The sequence below is a fragment of the Anas acuta genome, chromosome 10 (assembly GCF_963932015.1).
Source record: "Anas acuta chromosome 10, bAnaAcu1.1, whole genome shotgun sequence".
Lineage (NCBI taxonomy): Eukaryota > Metazoa > Chordata > Aves > Anseriformes > Anatidae > Anas > Anas acuta.
In genome coordinates, this window is record NC_088988.1 from 22,543,214 (window position 1) to 22,559,441 (window position 16,228).

Below are 16,228 nucleotides of genomic sequence, written 5' to 3' on the forward strand. Positions count from 1 at the left end.
CTGGAACCCATCAGCAGCAACCAGAAGCGCTCCAGCTGCTTTGTCACTAGTTGAGCAACAGTCTCCAACTGGGAATCGCTGACTTCGTTGTGTGGCTCAGACAGGTGCCTTGCAGTTCCACCCTGGCCTGGACGTGTCCTCTTGCTGTGTCCCCACCTACATGGCAGTTCTGCTTAGAAGCAGCAGCAGGCTTTGGAAGATGTCCCACTCCTTCCATTTTCAGTGGTTTAGCTTGGCTAGCCAGGTGGTGTCTGTCGATAGAAGACAACAAAGAGATTTGGGTTAGAAACAGCTAACTGAGTAGTTCCTTCCCACAAGGGCAAGGAATATTTACCCGTTCCTAATGGAGGCTGCAGTGTCAGAGATAACGACAGGTCCTTCCGAGAGCTTTGAAATATCCCTTGGGGATGCTGAGTCCAGAGCAAACCTGTCTAAAGTACACCGTGGAATCCCTCGGAATGACTTCCTAGCAGAAGCATGTGTCCGATACGGCTTCAGCTAGTTGCAGTGTTCTTCTTCACCTAATACCTAAATTCAGATAAGAGGTCTCAATGCAGATGGAAAGATTGAGAAATAGAGAAATCACTGATGTGCTTTGAGAACTTCTAAGGACTGAGAACTAAAGAAATCCAATGTTGTAACATTAAGGATCGGTTAGAAAAGTAAACGTTAAAAACAAGTAAAGGAGAAGAACAAGTAAGCTTTCTTAAAGTATCTACTGTATTTAAAGGATCTTTAAACAAGTAAAGAAGTAATGAAATATATACGCAGAGACATAGATAGAGAGATAGATATGGAGAAACCTAAGAAACTGCTGCGCAGGTTAGCTTCTTGCTCTCTTTTCTAAAAGTCACAGTGAATACAGCATCTGTGTGCGTTACAAGCATTGCCCTCAGTCCAGCACAGGTACACACGAGAGGACAGCCTGCAGGTTGCGGAGGCAAAGCAACTGCTCTGGCTGGATGTGAAGAGCCAAGACAGAAGTTGCTGTCAGGGAAAAGATACACAGAGGGGATGAAAAAGACGGAGTGTGCTTCCGACCTTCACAACTTCTAAGCAAGTGGAGATGAGGTTGTGGAAGAACCAAATAAGCTGTTGATCTAGAAGCAGCCTGAAGATTGCCCTTAAGCAGGGCCTTGCATTCTTCATTTTTGTAGCATTGCTTGCCTTCAAGTGCACGATCATGATTTGATTAACTTTCTACCACTACAGAAATGCACCGGATTCTTTCACAGAACTTACGGGTGGTAATTGGAAATACTGGTCAGCATTCTCTGTTTCCTTCGTCATCTCAATTCTCTTTTGGCCTGTGAAGCTTTTCAGATCAGAGGAGAAGATCCGCTGTAACACGGAGTTTTGGATCCTGCAAAGGAAACGAAGAATCCTACTGACAACTCTTTTCAACCTCACCTGCAACCATCTCAGAAAAGAATACCGAAAGAACACCGCTTTATCATGGGAAGCATACATTTGAGCATAGGTGTCCTAGAGCTGAAGCGAGGTTAAGCAGGTTCCAAACAAGGGGAAGGAGCACACCCATAAGCATTTCCATTAAGCCGTGTTTGCAAACAAATGGTTTAAAGACTTAGGTTTTCTTACAAGTGAAGAATGAAAAAATAGAAAGAAAGAAAGAAAATTACCCGGACGTACAGTTTTCCTCTAGCTTGCTTTGCTTCTTTCAGAATCTGAGTCTGGAGTGACAATCAGGGAGCAGCATTGTGCAGAAATGCCAAAGCCTCCCCAGCTTGTTGTACCTTCATCAACAAGGGCTTTGATACTGCTGCCTCCTCAGCAACATGGGCCATTTCCTAGGAGAGCTGGTGTCCACCAGGTCAAATAGGAATGGGAAATCCCTCTTGCCACAACCTCACACTCACACCAGAGTTGGCAGGACAGGCCGATGGACAGAGAAGTGTCTGTAAGAGTGTTAGAAAACAGACTTTAGATTTCTGTCAACCCAGGAAAAATTACTTGCTCATCCCTTCAAACTGACCTCTAAGTAGAAGGAGGAGGTGATCCCAAGCTGCATTCCTGACATCTATGCTGCAAAGTCATCCAGTGTGACATGTTACCGGACCAGCCTGTGACGAACAGAAACAGGAGTTTGAGGTTATGCTGTTGGATTAGAATTAAGCTCAAAGAGTTAGTCCTTTGGTATGTTTTTTGTCTGCAAGTGTTTTCACTGTTTCCCAGACAATGTCTCCAGCAAGCTAGCTGCTTGCTTCATTTGTTCTGTTCTGTTCTGTTCTTTTTGATTCTGTTTTGTTTTGTTTTCTCAGCAAGGATTCTTAGAGAAATGAGATTAAAGCGATCATATTGTATGTCCATCCATCCCTCCCTCCCCTTCGCTTGTCCAGAGCTTTTACCTCGTCCACCAGCTTGAATGAACTCGGTCCTAGGCGCAGTTGTGTCCAAGCCATTCTGTTCCTAGACGTGTTGTGAGAACAGACAGCTAAGTAGTGGGGAGAGGACGTGCTGCTGTCTGCAGTGTGACCTCAGCGCTTACCAAACAGTAGGGAATACACAGAGAAGGGCCTTAGGAGAACTTCAAGCCCCAGATACGTTTTATGTGGAAACCATATTTCCCAAGATAACGCTGGACACAACTGCATAATCAAAAGGGATTCATTTCTTGGTTCATCCAACTCCTAGGCTTTAGTTTTAAAAAGTTTCTGTCTTGGCTTAAAGCACTCTTCCAATCTCTATTTCCAGTTACTAGGATTTCCTGAAATAGGGAATCCCATTTTTTTCTTTGTACAATCTCCCAGTCTCTTTGTTTTCCTCTCCCCGAGAAACTTAGAGCTGCTCTCTTCATACTTGACAACTAGATATGGAGCTGTACCAGCCAGAAGGAAGTTTCCTTCACACCTTCCGCTTCTTATGGTACCTGGACTCTTACCTTTCCTCTTACTCGCCCTTCCTACATTAGCACAAAGAAAGCTGTTTGGGAGATCTGATGTCTTGTTTTCCAGAAGCTACCCTGAATCACCTTTACGAGAGCTGTCCCACGCTGCGAGCACAAGTCTTGCAGTCTGGCCAGATATTTGCCTTCTAAGTCGATAATCAAATCTGTCAAGTTAAGAACACGTAACTAATGGAAAGGAAATCCTTTTATTTTGATCTGAATTCACTTTTTTTTTTTTTTTTTTTTTTTCCTAGACCAAGACTGAATCGTGGGAAACCAGCAAAACTCTGGTGAAAGATGAAATGACAAATGTTAAGGTCAGGCAGCTTGCCCACTGCCATTGCTACCCTGAAAGCAGATGGAGTGCATCTTCATACGCCACAGCCTGAGACACTAGTCGACAGGCCAGCCCATGCGATGAAGTGCATTGCTGTCCTGAATTTTAACGTGACAGGGGGACTCTTAAGCCTCTTGTTTATGCTTTAGTACTTGCGGTCTATGGGAGGACCACAGCACACTCTTCTCTGTCTCCCCTTATTTGTTGATCGTCTGTAGGAAGAAGAGAACGTGCAGAGGCCCTCCCCCGTACATTGGGTCTGTTCTCACTCTGTGCAGCTCCATCATTGAGCAAAGTACCAACCTTGAGGCTTCTGTAAGGACTTGACACAAACTACAGAATACTACAAGGAAGCATTCACAACAAAACCGCATTGTTTTCCCCAGCCAAGCATCAAAACACTTACAGAAGGGCATGGTCCCTCTCTGTGCACCTCAAGGGGAGATCCACAAATCCTCACGTGGTTTCATCACATCCAGCACCCTTCTCTGTCCCTCCCAGCTAAACGTGCGCAGAGGCAGCTCTTCCCAAAGTGCTGTGGTGACACAATTCCCTTCTGTTTCTGAAGTCATCACCGCAGGCGCCTCCCAGTGACGGCACAACACTCTCTGTTGCTAACGCGTCTAGAAACAGCTAGAGAAGTACCACTATGCCCAAACTGCCTTGAATGAGAGTAGTTCAAACATTATTCCCTGCTCCCCTACATCTGTGGAAGGTGTGTGATCAATCTTTTCCTTGAGAAGGGATTACGGACAAAAAGAGCTTGATTCTGATACGTTGACCGTACTTGGAGAGCAGTTCACCTTTTATTTCCATGTAAGAAAAAAGAAGGTGAAATCAACAATTCTCTTCCTCCAAGCTGGGAATATGAAATAACCCCAATTATCCAGGAAGCCTTAATAAGGAAACTATGCACTTCCTTGTTAAACATCTTGTTTCGTCGGAAAACTTTTCCAGTCCTTTGCAACTGCGCTGGTCTGAATCGGGTGGGCAGCCGAGTTCCACCACGGCCGCTCTCTCACAACCCCTCCTCAAAGGGAAAGGGGGAGAAAATACGATGCAAAGGGCTCAAGGGCTGAGATAAGGACAGGGAGATCACTCAACAACTATCGTGACGGGCAAAGCAGACTCAGCAGAGTGACCCTCAGGGTCCCTCCCTGCCCCTGCTCCCCGTGGGGTCCCTCCCACGGGATGCCGTCCTTCCCCAGCTGATCCCACACGGGCTGCCCACAGGCAGCAGCTCCTCAAGCACTGCTCCCACACGGCTCCGTCCCACGGGCTCCATCCATCCATCCCCCAGGAGCAAACTGCTCCAGCACGGGTCCCCCACGGCTGGGCGGCAGCTCCCCCCTGCCCCCCTGCTCCTGCGGGGGCTCCTCTCCACGGGGGGGCTGCAGCTGCGGCCCGGGGCCTGCTCCTGCCCTGCGGGGGCTCTCCATGGGCCGCAGCCTCCTCCAGGCCACATCCACCTGCTCCACCGGGGGCTCCTCCACCCACGGGGGGGCTGCAGCGTGGAGATCTGCTCCATGGGGGACCCATGGGCTGCAGGGGGACAGCCTGCTCCACCAGGGGCCTCTCCCTGCACAGCCCGCAGGGGAACTGCTGCTGCCTCCTGCCCTCCTGCTGCACTCACCTGGGGGGCTGCAGGGCTGCTTCTCCTCTCTTTCTCCCTGGGAAGCAGCTTTTTTTTTGTTATTTTTTTTCTCCTTTCTTAAATACGCTCTCCCAGAGGAACAAGCGACATCGTTTCCTGGCTTGGCTCTGGCCAGCAGTGGAGCCGTTATCTAACAGGGGGCAACTTCTAGATTCTTCTCACGGAAGCCACCCCTGCAGTCCCCCTGCTACCAAAACCTTGCCACGTAAACCCACCAGAGCAAGTCTTTCGGTGAAGAAATTTTTCATGATAACCAACTGAAACCTCCCCTGGTACAACTTGAGGTTTTTTGTTCTTGTCTTGTCACTTGGGGCTTGGGAGAAGAGAACGATCCCCACCTCTCTGGAGCCTCCTTTCAGCTTCCTGTAGAGCACAGGAAGGTCTCCCCTGAGCCTCCTTTTCTCCAGGCTGAACAACCCCAGCTCCCTCAGCCGCTCCTCACCAGACTTGTTCTCTAAACCCTTCACAAGCTTCAGAGCCCTTCTCCGCACACGCTCCAGCACCTCGAGCTCTTCGCTGAACACAGTGCTCGAGGTGCGGCCTCACCAGAGCCGAGCACAGAGGGACAACCGCTTCCCTAGTCCTGATGGCCACTCTATGTCTGATACAAGCCAGCTGTAGAGATATTTATATGCATATATAGGCAGCACTAGTACATGTTCCTTGGAAAACCGGTCAAACTCTCTTCAAACCCCGTACATTGATGGTTTCCTCTAACTGGCACTGACGCTTCAGCTGGATCCTCTAAATCCCATGTTACTGCTTCTGCTTCCTAAGCAGGTGACAGAAACTCCTAACCGGAGAGCAGAGGAGTTGTAGTTCTGTATCCAGGAAATATTTGGAAGTTTGGAAGATGCTTCCCTTGCTCAGCTGCCATCCCTATGTTCATCAATCACCCGATCTTTTGCCTGCCAGCAAAAGTCTTGATGCAGTTCTTAAGGCAAGTTCTTTCTGAAAATCCTCAGCCACCTCTGTGCACGCCAAACCTTTCATGGCACTGTGCAATGCGCGGATGGCAGCGATAAATCAGGTTGTGGAAGGAATGGCAACGCGTGGGGAGGGACTTTTCAGGTGGCTTCGCGCTGTTTCGCAGGTCCCTGAATTAGAGGTAACGAGGAAACAAGCGGTAGAAACAAAACCTTGAGGGAGGCGTGGATAAAGAATTGGCTACAGTGTTAAAGAGGACCTTTGGGCAGTGGGCAATTGCTGGCTGGCTCCAGGCGCGTGTCTGAGGGTCTCGGACCAACTGTATGATAGATTCGGGCGCGTGGACAGCACGTGGGGCTACGGGGAGAGGACATGTAGTAGTGAAAAAGGGCAATAAACGCCTCCTGTTCAAAAGCCATCAGGAGTCTGTGTCTTGCGTCCCTTCAGCAACACAAAGATTTGGCTCCAGATCCAAAATGTCATGTATTTGGCAATTTTATTTATGGTAGCACTCCCCACCCCTCCCATCTGCTCTTTTCCCTTCCCTCCCCTCCCCTCCCCTATGCTCCCTGTCCCGACACTCTGTTACCCTCCCCTCCCCTCCCCTCCCCTCCCCTCCCCTTACCTCCCCTCCCCTATACTAAACTACACACCCCTATACTACACTACACACCCCTATACTACCCTACACTCCCCTACACTCCCCTCCCCTATACTACCCTACACACCCCTATACTACCCTACACTCCCCTACACTCCCCTACATACCCCTACACTCCCCTCCCCTCCTCTATACTACCCTACACACCCCTACACTCCCCTCCCCTATACTACCCTACACACCCCTACACTCCCCTCCCCTATACTACCCTACACACCCCTACACTCCCCTCCTCTATACTACCCTACACACCCCTACACTCCCCTACACTCCCCTCCCCTCCCCTATATTACCCTACACTCCCCTCCTCTATACTACCCTACACACCCTTACACTCCCCTCCCCTATACTACCCTACACACCCCTATACTCCCCTACACTCCCCTCCTCTATACTGCCCTACACTCCCTACACTCCCCTCCTCTATACTACCCTACACACCCCTACACTCCCCTCCCCTCCCCTATACTACCCTACACTCCCCTCCTCTATACTACCCTACACACCCCTACACTCCCCTCCCCTATACTACCCTACACACCTCTACACTCCCCTCCCCTCCCTTCTACTACCCTACACTCCCCTCTCCTCCCCTATACTACCCTACACACCCCTACACTCCCCTACACTCCCCTCCCCTACACACCCCTACACAACCCTATAATCCCCTCCCCTATACTACCCTACACTCCCCTTCGCTACACTACCCTACATTACCCTATGCTCCCCTCCCCTATGCTCCCCTACGCTCCCCTCCCCTATCCTACCCTACACTCCCCTAAACTCCGCTGTCCTACACTACCCTATACTCTCCTACGCTACCCTCCCCTCTACTATGCTACACTACACTACACTACACTACACTACACTACACTACACTACACTACAGTACAGTACAGTACAGTACACTACACCACCCTACCCTACCCTACCCTCCCTTCCCTTTTTTTTATTCCCTCCCTTCCCCTCCCCTCCCCTCCCCTCCCCTCCCCTCCCTTCCCTTCCCTTCTTTTTATTCCCTCCCCTTCCCTCCCCTCTTGTCTTCTTTCTTTCAGGTAAGTTCAGATCGCTTCAGCCGTTCTCGTAGCTCATATCCCTGGCTGATTCACTGGAACCCATCAGCAGCAACCAGAAGCGCTCCAGCTGCTTTGTCACTAGTTGAGCAACAGTCTCCAACTGGGAATCGCTGACTTCGTTGTGTGGCTCAGACAGGTGCCTTGCAGTTCCACCCTGGCCTGGACGTGTCCTCTTGCTGTGTCCCCACCTACATGGCAGTTCTGCTTAGAAGCAGCAGCAGGCTTTGGAAGTAGTCCCACTCCTTCCATTTTCAAAGGTTTAGCTTGGCTAGCCAGGTGGTGTCTGTCAATAGAAGACAACAAAGAGATTTGGGTTAGAAACAGCTAACTGAGTAGTTCCTTCCCACAAGGGCAAGGAATATTTACCCGTTCCTAATGGAGGCTGCAGTGTCAGAGATAACGACAGGTCCTTCCGAGAGCTTTGAAATATCCCTTGGGGATGCTGAGTCCAGAGCAAACCTGTCTAAAGTACACCGTGGAATCCCTCGGAATGACTTCCTAGCAGAAGCATGTGTCCGATACGGCTTCAGCTAGTTGCAGTGTTCTTCTTCACCTAATACCTAAATTCAGATAAGAGGTCTCAATGCAGATGGAAAGATTGAGAAATAGAGAAATCACTGATGTGCTTTGAGAACTTCTAAGGACTGAGAACTAAAGAAATCCAATGTTGTAACATTAAGGATTGGTTAGAAAAGTAAACGTTAAAAACAAGTAAAGGAGAAGAACAAGTAAGCTTTCTTAAAGTATCTACTGTATTTAAAGGATCTTTAAACAAGTAAAGAAGTAATGAAATATATACGCAGAGACATAGATAGAGAGATAGATATGCAGAAACCTAAGAAACTGCTGCGCAGGTTAGCTTCTTGCTCTCTTTTCTAAAAGTCACAGTGAATACAGCATCTGTGTGCGTTACAAGCATTGCCCTCAGTCCAGCACAGGTACACACGAGAGGACAGCCTGCAGGTTGCGGAGGCAAAGCAACTGCTCTGGCTGGATGTGAAGAGCCAAGACAGAAGTTGCTGTCAGGGAAAAGATACACAGAGGGGATGAAAAAGACGGAGTGTGCTTCCGACCTTCACAACTTCTAAGCAAGTGGAGATGAGGTTGTGGAAGAACCAAATAAGCTGTTGATCTAGAAGCAGCCTGAAGATTGCCCTTAAGCAGGGCCTTGCATTCTTCATTTTTGTAGCATTGCTTGCCTTCAAGTGCACGATCATGATTTGATTAACTTTCTACCACTACAGAAATGCACCGGATTCTTTCACAGAACTTACGGGTGGTAATTGGAAATACTGGTCAGCATTCTCTGTTTCCTTCGTCATCTCAATTCTCTTTTGGCCTGTGAAGCTTTTCAGATCAGAGGAGAAGATCCGCTGTAACACGGAGTTTTGGATCCTGCAAAGGAAACGAAGAATCCTACTGACAACTCTTTTCAACCTCACCTGCAACCATCTCAGAAAAGAATACCGAAAGAACACCGCTTTATCATGGGAAGCATACATTTGAGCATAGGTGTCCTAGAGCTGAAGCGAGGTTAAGCAGGTTCCAAACAAGGGGAAGGAGCACACCCATAAGCATTTCCATTAAGCCGTGTTTGCAAACAAATGGTTTAAAGACTTAGGTTTTCTTACAAGTGAAGAATGAAAAAATAGAAAGAAAGAAAGAAAATTACCCGGACGTACAGTTTTCCTCTAGCTTGCTTTGCTTCTTTCAGAATCTGAGTCTGGAGTGACAGTCAGGGAGCAGCATTGTGCAGAAATGCCAAAGCCTCCCCAGCTTGTTGTACCTTCATCAACAAGGGCTTTGATACTGCTGCCTCCTCAGCAACATGGGCCATTTCCTAGGAGAGCTGGTGTCCACCAGGTCAAATAGGAATGGGAAATCCCTCTTGCCACAACCTCACACTCACACCAGAGTTGGCAGGACAGGCCGATGGACAGAGAAGTGTCTGTAAGAGTGTTAGAAAACAGACTTTAGATTTCTGTCAACCCAGGAAAAATTACTTGCTCATCCCTTCAAACTGACCTCTAAGTAGAAGGAGGAGGTGATCCCAAGCTGCATTCCTGACATCTATGCTGCAAAGTCATCCAGTGTGACATGTTACCGGACCAGCCTGTGACGAACAGAAACAGGAGTTTGAGGTTATGCTGTTGGATTAGAATTAAGCTCAAAGAGTTAGTCCTTTGGTATGTTTTTTGTCTGCAAGTGTTTTCACTGTTTCCCAGACAATGTCTCCAGCAAGCTAGCTGCTTGCTTCATTTGTTCTGTTCTGTTCTGTTCTTTTTGATTCTGTTTTGTTTTGTTTTCTCAGCAAGGATTCTTAGAGAAATGAGATTAAAGCGATCATATTGTATGTCCATCCATCCCTCCCTCCCCTTCGCTTGTCCAGAGCTTTTACCTCGTCCACCAGCTTGAATGAACTCGGTCCTAGGCGCAGTTGTGTCCAAGCCATTCTGTTCCTAGACGTGTTGTGAGAACAGACAGCTAAGTAGTGGGGAGAGGACGTGCTGCTGTCTGCAGTGTGACCTCAGCGCTTACCAAACAGTAGGGAATACACAGAGAAGGGCCTTAGGAGAACTTCAAGCCCCAGATACGTTTTATGTGGAAACCATATTTCCCAAGATAACGCTGGACACAACTGCATAATCAAAAGGGATTCATTTCTTGGTTCATCCAACTCCTAGGCTTTAGTTTTAAAAAGTTTCTGTCTTGGCTTAAAGCACTCTTCCAATCTCTATTTCCAGTTACTAGGATTTCCTGAAATAGGGAATCCCATTTTTTTCTTTGTACAATCTCCCAGTCTCTTTGTTTTCCTCTCCCCGAGAAACTTAGAGCTGCTCTCTTCATACTTGACAACTAGATATGGAGCTGTACCAGCCAGAAGGAAGTTTCCTTCACACCTTCCGCTTCTTATGGTACCTGGACTCTTACCTTTCCTCTTACTCGCCCTTCCTACATTAGCACAAAGAAAGCTGTTTGGGAGATCTGATGTCTTGTTTTCCAGAAGCTACCCTGAATCACCTTTACGAGAGCTGTCCCACGCTGCGAGCACAAGTCTTGCAGTCTGGCCAGATATTTGCCTTCTAAGTCGATAATCAAATCTGTCAAGTTAAGAACACGTAACTAATGGAAAGGAAATCCTTTTATTTTGATCCGAATTCACTTTTTTTTTTTTTTTTTTTTTTCCTAGACCAAGACTGAATCGTGGGAAACCAGCAAAACTCTGGTGAAAGATGAAATGACAAATGTTAAGGTCAGGCAGCTTGCCCACTGCCATTGCTACCCTGAAAGCAGATGGAGTGCATCTTCATACGCCACAGCCTGAGACACTAGTCGACAGGCCAGCCCATGCGATGAAGTGCATTGCTGTCCTGAATTTTAACGTGACAGGGGGACTCTTAAGCCTCTTGTTTATGCTTTAGTACTTGCGGTCTATGGGAGGACCACAGCACACTCTTCTCTGTCTCCCCTTATTTGTTGATCGTCTGTAGGAAGAAGAGAACGTGCAGAGGCCCTCCCCCGTACATTGGGTCTGTTCTCACTCTGTGCAGCTCCATCATTGAGCAAAGTACCAACCTTGAGGCTTCTGTAAGGACTTGACACAAACTACAGAATACTACAAGGAAGCATTCACAACAAAACCGCATTGTTTTCCCCAGCCAAGCATCAAAACACTTACAGAAGGGCATGGTCCCTCTCTGTGCACCTCAAGGGGAGATCCACAAATCCTCACGTGGTTTCATCACATCCAGCACCCTTCTCTGTCCCTCCCAGCTAAACGTGCGCAGAGGCAGCTCTTCCCAAAGTGCTGTGGTGACACAATTCCCTTCTGTTTCTGAAGTCATCACCGCAGGCGCCTCCCAGTGACGGCACAACACTCTCTGTTGCTAACGCGTCTAGAAACAGCTAGAGAAGTACCACTATGCCCAAACTGCCTTGAATGAGAGTAGTTCAAACATTATTCCCTGCTCCCCTACATCTGTGGAAGGTGTGTGATCAATCTTTTCCTTGAGAAGGGATTACGGACAAAAAGAGCTTGATTCTGATACGTTGACCGTACTTGGAGAGCAGTTCACCTTTTATTTCCATGTAAGAAAAAAGAAGGTGAAATCAACAATTCTCTTCCTCCAAGCTGGGAATATGAAATAACCCCAATTATCCAGGAAGCCTTAATAAGGAAACTATGCACTTCCTTGTTAAACATCTTGTTTCGTCGGAAAACTTTTCCAGTCCTTTGCAACTGCGCTGGTCTGAATCGGGTGGGCAGCCGAGTTCCACCACGGCCGCTCTCTCACTCCCCCTCCTCAAAGGGAAAGGGGGAGAAAATACGATGCAAAGGGCTCAAGGGCTGAGATAAGGACAGGGAGATCACTCAACAACTATCGTGACGGGCAAAGCAGACTCAGCATAGGGAGATAGTAAGAGTTATTGCCTACTACCAACAAACTAGACACGTGAGAAACAAAGGAAAGAAACCCAAAACGTCTTCTCCCCATCTGCCCTCTTCCACCTCCTCCTCCTGAGCAGCGCAGGGAAACGGGACTGAGGGCTGCGGTCAGTCCCTGAAGATTTGTCCCCGCCGCTCCTTCTCGCTCCCTCCCTGCCCCTGCTCCCCGTGGGGTCCCTCCCACGGGATGCCGTCCTTCCCCAGCTGATCCCACACGGGCTGCCCACAGGCAGCAGCTCCTCAAGCACTGCTCCCACACGGCTCCGTCCCACGGGCTCCATCCATCCATCCCCCAGGAGCAAACTGCTCCAGCACGGGTCCCCCACGGCTGGGCGGCAGCTCCCCCCAGCCCCCCTGCTCCTGCGGGGGCTCCTCTCCACGGGGGGGCTGCAGCTGCGGCCTGGGGCCTGCTCCTGCCCTGCGGGGGCTCTCCATGGGCCACAGCCTCCTCCAGGCCACATCCACCTGCTCCACCGGGGGCTCCTCCACCCACGGGGGGGCTGCAGCGTGGAGATCTGCTCCGTGGGGGACCCATGGGCTGCAGGGGGACAGCCTGCTCCACCGGGGGCCTCTCCCTGCACAGCCCGCAGGGGAACTGCTGCTGCCTGCCTGGAGCAACCCCTGCCTCCTGCTGCACTCACCTGGGGGGCTGCAGGGCTGCTTCTCCTCTCTTTCTCCCTGGGAAGCAGCTTTTTTTTGTTATTTTTTTTCTCCTTTCTTAAATACGCTCTCCCAGAGGAACAAGCGACATCGTTTCCTGGCTTGGCTCTGGCCAGCAGTGGAGCCGTTATCTAACGGGGGGCAGCTTCTAGATTCTTCTCACGGAAGCCACCCCTGCAGTCCCCCTGCTACCAAAACCTTGCCACGTAAACCCACCAGAGCAAGTCTTTCGGTGAAGAAATTTTTCATGATAACCAACTGAAACCTCCCCTGGTACAACTTGAGGTTTTTTGTTCTTGTCTTGTCACTTGGGGCTTGGGAGAAGAGAACGATCCCCACCTCTCTGGAGCCTCCTTTCAGCTTCCTGTAGAGCACAGGAAGGTCTCCCCTGAGCCTCCTTTTCTCCAGGCTGAACAACCCCAGCTCCCTCAGCCGCTCCTCACCAGACTTGTTCTCTAAACCCTTCACAAGCTTCAGAGCCCTTCTCCGCACACGCTCCAGCACCTCGAGCTCTTCGCTGAACACAGTGCTCGAGGTGCGGCCTCACCAGAGCCGAGCACAGAGGGACAACCGCTTCCCTAGTCCTGATGGCCACTCTATGTCTGATACAAGCCAGCTGTAGAGATATTTATATGCATATATAGGCAGCACTAGTACATGTTCCTTGGAAAACCGGTCAAACTCTCTTCAAACCCCGTACATTGATGGTTTCCTCTAACTGGCACTGACGCTTCAGCTGGATCCTCTAAATCCCATGTTACTGCTTCTGCTTCCTAAGCAGGTGACAGAAACTCCTAACCGGAGAGCAGAGGAGTTGTAGTTCTGTATCCAGGAAATATTTGGAAGTTTGGAAGATGCTTCCCTTGCTCAGCTGCCATCCCTATGTTCATCAATCACCCGATCTTTTGCCTGCCAGCAAAAGTCTTGATGCAGTTCTTAAGGCAAGTTCTTTCTGAAAATCCTCAGCCACCTCTGTGCACGCCAAACCTTTCATGGCACTGTGCAATGCGCGGATGGCAGCGATAAATCAGGTTGTGGAAGGAATGGCAACGCGTGGGGAGGGACTTTTCAGGTGGCTTCGCGCTGTTTCGCAGGTCCCTGAATTAGAGGTAACGAGGAAACAAGCGGTAGAAACAAAACCTTGAAGGAGGCGTGGATAAAGAATTGGCTACAGTGTTAAAGAGGACCTTTGGGCAGTGGGCAATTGCTGGCTGGCTCCAGGCGCGTGTCTGAGGGTCTCTGACCAACTGTATGATAGATTCGGGCGCGTGGACAGCACGTGGGGCTACGGGGAGAGGACATGTAGTAGTGAAAAAGGGCAATAAACGCCTCCTGTTCAAAAGCCATCAGGAGTCTGTGTCTTGCGTCCTTCAGCAACACAAAGATTTGGCTCCAGATCCAAAATGTCATGTATTTGGCAATTTTATTTATGGTAGCAGCTCCCCACCCCTCCCATCTGCTCTTTTCCCTGCCCTCCCCTCCCCTCCCCTCCCCTATGCTCCCTGTCCCGACACTCTGTTACCCTCCCCTCCCCTCCCCTCCCCTCCCCTCCCCTCCCTTTACCTCCCCTCCCCTATACTAAACTACACACCCCTATACTACACTACACACCTCTATACTACCCTACACTCCCCTACACTCCCCTCCCCTATACTACCCTACACACCCCTATACTACCCTACACTCCCCTACACTCCCCTACACACCCCTACACTCCCCTCCCCTCCCCTCCTCTATACTACCCTACACACCCCTACACTCCCCTCCCCTATACTACCCGACACACCCCTACACTCCCCTCCCCTATACTACCCTACACACCCCTACACTCCCCTCCTCTATACTACCCTACACACCCCTACACTCCCCTACACTCCCCTCCCCTCCCCTATATTACCCTACACTCCCCTCCTCTATACTACCCTACACACCCTTACACTCCCCTCCCCTATACTACCCTACACACCCCTACACTCCCCTCCCCTATACTACCCTACACACCCCTACACTCCCCTCCTCTATACTACCCTACACACCCCTACACTCCCCTACACTCACTCCCCTCCCTATATTACCCTACACTCCCCTCCTCTATACTACCCTACACACCCTTACACTCCCCTCCCCTATACTACCCTACACACCCCTACACTCCCCTCCCCTCCCCTCCTCTATACTACCCTACACACCCCTACACTCCCCTCCCCTATACTACCCTACACACCCCTACACTCCCCTCCCCTATACTACCCTACACACCCCTACACTCCCCTCCTCTATACTACCCTACACACCCCTACACTCCCCTACACTCCCCTCCCCTCCCCTATATTACCCTACACTCCCCTCCTCTATACTACCCTACACACCCTTACACTCCCCTCCCCTATACTACCCTACACACCCCTACACTCCCCTACACGCCCCTCCTCTATACTGCCCTACACTCCCTACACTCCCCTCCTCTATACTACCCTACACACCCCTACACTCCCCTCCCCTCCCCTATACTACCCTACACTCCCCTCCTCTATACTACCCTACACACCCCTACACTCCCCTCCCCTATACTACCCTACACACCTCTACACTCCCCTCCCCTCCCTTCTACTACCCTACACTCCCCTACACTCCCCTCCTCTATACTACCCTACACACCCCTACACTCCCCTACACTCCCCTACACTCCCCTCCCCTACACACCCCTACACAACCCTATAATCCCCTCCCCTATACTACCCTACACTCCCCTTCGCTACACTACCCTACATTACCCTATGCTCCCCTCCCCTATGCTCCCCTACGCTCCCCTCCCCTATCCTACCCTACACTCCCCTAAACTCCGCTGTCCTACACTACCCTATACTCTCCTACGCTACCCTCCCCTCTACTATGCTACACTACACTACACTACACTACACTACACTACACTACACTACACTACAGTACAGTACAGTACAGTACACTACACCACCCTACCCTACCCTACCCTCCCTTCCCTTTTTTTTATTCCCTCCCTTCCCCACCCCTCCCCTCCCCTCCCCTCCCCTCCCTTCCCTTCCCTTCTTTTTATTCCCTCCCCTTCCCTCCCCTCTTGTCTTCTTTCTTTCAGGTAAGTTCAGATCGCTTCAGCCGTTCTCGTAGCTCATATCCCTGGCTGATTCACTGGAACCCATCAGCAGCAACACCAGAAGCGCTCCAGCTGCTTTGTCACTAGTTGAGCAACAGTCTCCAACTGGGAATCGCTGACTTCGTTGTGTGGCTCAGACAGGTGCCTTGCAGTTCCACCCTGGCCTGGACGTGTCCTCTTGCTGTGTCCCCACCTACATGGCAGTTCTGCTTAGAAGCAGCAGCAGGCTTTGGAAGTAGTCCCACTCCTTCCATTTTCAGTGGTTTAGCTTGGCTAGCCAGGTGGTGTCTGTCGATAGAAGACAACAAAGAGATTTGGGTTAGAAACAGCTAACTGAGTAGTTCCTTCCCACAAGGGCAAGGAATATTTACCCGTTCCTAATGGAGGCTGCAGTGTCAGAGATAACGACAGGTCCTTCCGAGAGCTTTGAA